This window comes from Heterodontus francisci, unplaced genomic scaffold (assembly GCF_036365525.1).
Source record: "Heterodontus francisci isolate sHetFra1 unplaced genomic scaffold, sHetFra1.hap1 HAP1_SCAFFOLD_58, whole genome shotgun sequence".
Lineage (NCBI taxonomy): Eukaryota > Metazoa > Chordata > Chondrichthyes > Heterodontiformes > Heterodontidae > Heterodontus > Heterodontus francisci.
In genome coordinates, this window is record NW_027142006.1 from 6,368,829 (window position 1) to 6,374,978 (window position 6,150).

Genomic DNA, 6,150 nt, shown 5'->3' on the forward strand with positions numbered 1-6,150 from the left:
ATCATTGGAATACTGTGCCCCAGAGGGCTGTGGCAGCTCAATCATTGAGCATGTTCAAGACAGAAATTGATAGAAATCTTGATACTCATGACATCAAGGGATATGGGGATAGCATGGGAAAGGGGCTTTGAGGTAGGTGATCAGCCATGATCGAATTGAATGACAGAGCAGGCTCGACGGGCTGAATAGCTTACTCCGAAGTTCCTCTGTTCCTAAGAGAGTTGGCGCCAGCGCGCTGCCCTGCTTTACCCCACTGCTGATCTTGAAAGCGTCTGATGTTGCTCCATTGTAACTGATGGAACTGTGCATGTTCTCGTGGAAAGAAGAGATGATGCCCAAGAGGTCAGGAGGGCAGCCGATGTTCCATTGCAGTTTGAAGAGGCCGTCTCTGCTGACAAGATCAAAGGCCTTAGTGATGTTAATAAAAATGTGTGAGGCTCTGTGGCGCAATGGATAGCGTGTTGGACTTCTAAATAATGATTGAGACTATGTTCAAAGGTTGTGAGTTCAAGTCCCACCAGAGTCAGATTTTGGACCAGAAACAGAGGAGCACAACGGAACAACAAATGAAGAAGTACGCCAAAAGCACAGACTCGGAGACAGAGCGAGAGAGAGAGGAGCAGAGCAGGGGAAAAAAACAATCGAGGAGTGACGTCACAATGGAGAGTGAGAGCAGGGAAACAGAGAGCCGCTGGGGTGAGTGCACAGGAAATGGTTCTTTCTTCGGTGCAGTGGAAGGAGCTGTTTGGTGGGAATCTGGTAAGCTGTGACATCACAGGCAAGCAGGTAGTTGATTGGTTTGGAAGAACCGACCTGCTTGATACGCATCTGGTAAGTGATTAAGGTCCATTTTAGTCCGAACGTTTAAAAAAGTAAACAAACTCGTGGTAAGTTTAATAAAATATGCAATAAAATGAATAATTGAATAAAATATTTAAGTAGTTAATTGAAACACGTTAAGGATGACAGAACAGGTGATGTGTCACAGCTGCAGCATGTGGGAGCTCCTGGATGCCAGTGTGATCCAGGGCAAACACGTCTGCAGTAAGTGTTTGCGGCTCAAAGAGGGAGAAAAAAGGAATGTAGTGGTAGTAGGGGACAGTATAGTAAGGTGGATTGACTCTGTTCTCTGCAGCAAAAGCAAGAGTCCAGACGGCTGTGTTGCCTGCCGGTGCCAGGATTCAGGACATCTGCTCAGTGCTGGAGCGAAACATACAATGGGAGGGGGAGGATCCAGTCGTCGTGGTCCATGTCAGTACCAACGGCATAGGCAGGACAAGGATAGAGGTTCTGCACAGTCAGTATGAGGAACTAGGCAGCAAATTAAGAAGCAGAACCTCAAAGTTAATCATCTCTGGATTATTACCTGAGCCATGTGCAAATTGGCATAGGACAAATAAGATTAGAGAAAGTAATGTGCGGCTGAAAGACTGGTGTGGTAGTAGTGGGTTCTGGTTCGTGGGGCATTGGCACCAGTACTGGGGAAAGAGGTGGCTGTACCGTTGGGACGGTCTACACCTGAACCGTGCTGGTGCCGGTGTTCTAGCGAGCCACATAATGAGGGAAGTAGAGACGGTTTTAAACTGAATAGTGGGGGCAAGGGATCAAATTTGGGAAGATATGGTGAATTAAGGAGGAGAGACAAGGCAAGAGAGAAAGGTATAAATATGGGAAATGATAAACAGACTGTGACAGGAAGGGACAGAATGTACAAATCTAAGAGTAAATGACAGATAAGGCTAGAGGTGACAAAAATAATAAAAGGACAAAACTAAATGCTCTGCATGGAGCATTCGAAACAAAACAATGAACTGAGAGCACAAATAGAATAAATACGTACGATCTGATAGTCTTTACAGAGACATGGCTGCAGGGCGACCTAGATTGGGATGAGAATATTGGAGGTGACATGGCATTTTGGAAGGACAGGAAGCTAGGAAAAGGTGGCGGGGTAGCTCTGTTAATTAATGATGGTATTAGCGTAATAGAGAGGGATGACCTGAGTTCTGGAGATCAGGATGCAGAAGCAGTTTGGGTACAAATGAGAAATCATAAAGGCAAGAAGTCACTTGTGGGAGTGGTGTCCAGGCCACCTAACATTAACCACACTGTCGGATGGGATATAAAGGAAGAAATAATGGCAGCTTGTCAGAAAGGTACTGTGATAATTATGGGGGATTTTAATCTACATATAGACTGGAAAATTCAGATGGGCAGAGGTAGCCTAGATGAGGAGTACATAGAATGTTTTGGGGATAATTTCTTGGAACAATACATTCTGGAGCCAACCAGAGAGCAGGCTATACTAGACCTGGCATTGTGCAACGAGATAGGATTAATTAATGACCTCATAGTTAAGGTGCCCCTAGGTAGTAGCGATTATAATATGATTGAATTTTACATTTAGTTTGAGGGTGAGGAGAGTGGGTCCCAGACTAGTATTTTAAATTTAAATCAGGGTAATTATATGGTCATGAAAGCAGAGCTAGCTAAAGTGAACTGGCAAATTAGGTTAAGGGATAAGTCAATAGAGATGCAGTGGCAGACATTTAAGGGGATATTTCAGACTACACAGGATAGATACATTTCAACGAGAAAGAAAAGTTCCAAAGGTGGGACTCACCATCCATGCTTCACGAAAACAGTTAAAGATACTATCAAACTTAAAGAAAAAGCCTATAATTGTGCAAAGGTGGGAGGCAGGTCAGAAGATTGGACAGAATATAAAAAAAACAGCAAAGAATGACTAAAAGATTGATAAGGAAGGTAAAATTAGAGTATGAGGGAAAGCTCGAAAGAAATTTCAAGACAACTAGTAAGTGTTTCGATTGATATTTTAAAAAGAAAAGAGTTAACAAAGCGACTGTTTGTCCAATAGAAAGTGTGTCTGGGGAATTAATAATGGATAATTAAGAGATGGCAGATGAATTGAACAGATACTTTGCATCGGTCTTCACTATTGAGGATACAAATAACATCCCAGTATTAGCCGTATATCAGGAAATTGAAGGGATGGAGGAACTCAAGAAAATTACAATCACCGGGGAAGTGGTACTAAACAAATTGTTGGAGCTGCGGGTTGACAAGTCGCCAGGTCCTGAATTGGCTAGTGAGATAGTTGATGCGCTAGTTTTAATATTCCAAAATTCCCTAGATTCGGGAAGGTTCCGTTAGATTGGAAAAGAGTGAATGTAACTCATTTATTCAAAAAGGGAGGGAGACAGAAAGCAGGAAACGACAGGCCAGTTAACTTAACATTTGTCTTCGGGAAAGTGTTTGGAGCTATTACAGAGGATGTTATAGCAGGGCATTTAGAAAAAAATTAAGGTAATCAGGCACAGTCAACATGGTCTTTTGAAAGGGAAATCATGTTTAACCAATTTATTGGACTTCTTTGAGGGAGTTACATGTGCTGTGGATAAAGGGGAACCAGTGGATGTATTGTATTTCGATTTCCAGAAGGATAAGGGGCCATATCAAAGGTTATTGCAGAAAATAAAAGCTCATGGTGTCGGGGGTACCATATTGGCATGGATAGAAGATTGGCTAGCTGACAGGAAACAGAGAGTCAGCATAAATGGGTCATTTTCTGGTTGGCGAGAAGTAACGAGTGGTGTGCCACAGGGATCTGTGCTGAGGCCTCAACTTTTTACAATTTATATAAATGACTTAGATGAAGGGACCGAAGGTATTGTTGCTAAATTTGCTGATCACAAAGATAGGTAGGAAAGTAGGTTGTGAAGAGGACATAAGGGGGCTACAAAGGGATATAGATAAGTTAAGTGATTGGGCAAAGACCTGGCAAATGGAGTATAATGTGGGAAAGTCGGAAATTGTCCACTATGGCAGGAAGAATAAAAAAACATATTATCTAAATGGTGAGAGATTGCAGAGCTCTGAGATGCAGAGGGATCTGGGTGTCCGAGGGCATGAATTGCAAAAGGTGAGTATGCAGGTCCAGCATGTAATGAGGAAAGCTAATAGAATGTTATCATTTATCACCATGGGAATTGAATACAATAGTAGGGAGGTTATGCTTCAGCTACACAGGTCATTGGTGAGACCTCTTCTGCAGTACTGAGTACTGTACTGGTCTCCTTATTTGCGGAAGGATGTAAATGCATTGGAGGTAGTAGAGAGATAGGCCTTCACAGAGCTGAGGTCAGATGAGGATTGAATTAATTTCAATCACTGAATCTAAACAAGAAGTAAATCTGCCAGGAATGGAAGACTTTGCTTTATCTGTGAGCTTGTGGCGCAACGGTAGCGCGTCTGAATCCAGATCAGAAGGTTGCGTGTTCAAATCATGTTAAGCTCAGTTATGTTTCACAGCAGCTCACGTTCCGGGATTTTATATCAGAAGAGAGTTCGTTCTCTTGGAATGTTCGTGCATGGTAGAATTTCAAGATCAACTTTAATAGATTAAAGTCCTGATTTCTGGTTCCGTTCCATTTCCATGCTCAGTTCTTATTTCACACTGTTTTATATCAGAACAATGTTTCAGGGATGTGATGTGGACAATCGCTCTGTCACCCAGTGTGAGAAATAAAACACAAACCGCACAGCGTGCGGCTCAACCCCATACCTGGCTCTGTCTCTCGGCCGCTTCGTTCAGTTGGTTAGGACGCAGTGTTGATAACAACAAGGCTGTGGATTTGATCCCCATGTGCACTGTCACATGGTCAGTCATTAATTTGACACATTTTTGGAACACTTAAAATCCAACTTTTAGATGCAAACAAGTTTACATAAAATGTCAAAGGGAATTTATTTTGAATAACATCCATTGCATCTTTGTCACTGGTCTGGAGTAACACAGAATTCTTTCCAATTATCTTCCATTTGCTGATAAACGTTCAACTCGTGGCCTGTTCTCGTTAATGGTCACGAGCAGCAAAAACAGACAGAGCAAGTCTGACCGCCCAGAGATGTGGAAAAGGCTTCAGTTTGGGACATATGCAGCAAATCAAATGTTCACCCGGCCCCGAAAGATTCAAAAACTGGGGAAACGGACACAAAGAGATAGAGAATAAGCTAAAGCTGACAATGTAAATATTTCCCATCATTGATATCTCTCTATTCCAATCCAACCTTCAGAGTTGGGTAAATAATTTCAGTGTAAATTGTGCAGCTCAAGAGTCAAAACCAAAGGGCGATGCAGAATAAAGGAGAACTGCCAAAATCCCAGATTGAACCAGGGATCTTCAGTCCAACACACTCCCAACTGAGCTATTTCAGTCTCACAGGCTTGGGATGATAAGTGGCAAGTAACATTCGCACCACACAAGTGCCAGGCAATGACCATCTCCAACAAAAGAGAATCTAACTATCTCCCCTTGACATTCAATAGCATTACAATCACTGAATCCCCCACCATCAACATCATGGAGGTTACCATGGGTAGCCATACAAATAACGTGACTAGAAGAGCAGGTCAGAGGCTTGGAATCCTGAGGTGAGTAATTACAGTGCAGCTGTTGGCTCCACCCCAGGGGCTGAATTTGTTCTGTGAACCATGAAGCAGTTTCCTCTCAAATCCCAGGTTTATCAATAAATCCTCTTCCAAAAGCCCCAAAGTGTGATATATTCCTCTCACTCATCCATGACTCCTGACTCCCCAAACCTGTCCACCATCTGCAATTCACAAGTCAAGAGTGTGATGGAATACTCTCCACTTGCCTGGATGGGTGCAATTCCAACTCAAGAATCTCAACACCGTCCAAAACAAAGCAGCCCACTTGATTGGCACCCCATCTACAAACATTCACTCCCTCCACCATCGGCACACAGTGGCAGCAGTGTGTACCGTCTACAAGATGCACTGCAGCAATGCACCAGGACTCCTTAGACAGCACCTTCCAAACCCAGCGACCTTTACCACCGAGAAGGGCAAGGGCAGCAAATGCAGGGGATACCACCACCTGCAAGTTCCCCTCCAAGCCACACACCATCCTGACTTGGAACTATATCGCCGTTCCTTCACTGTCGCTGGGTCAAAATCCTGGAACTCCCTTTCTCACAGCACTGTGGGTGTACCTACCCCACATGGACTGCAGCGGTTCAAGAAGGCAGTTCACCACCACCTTCTCATGGGCAATTAGGGATGGGCAATAAGTGCTGGCCTAGCCAGCGATGCCCACATCGCATGAA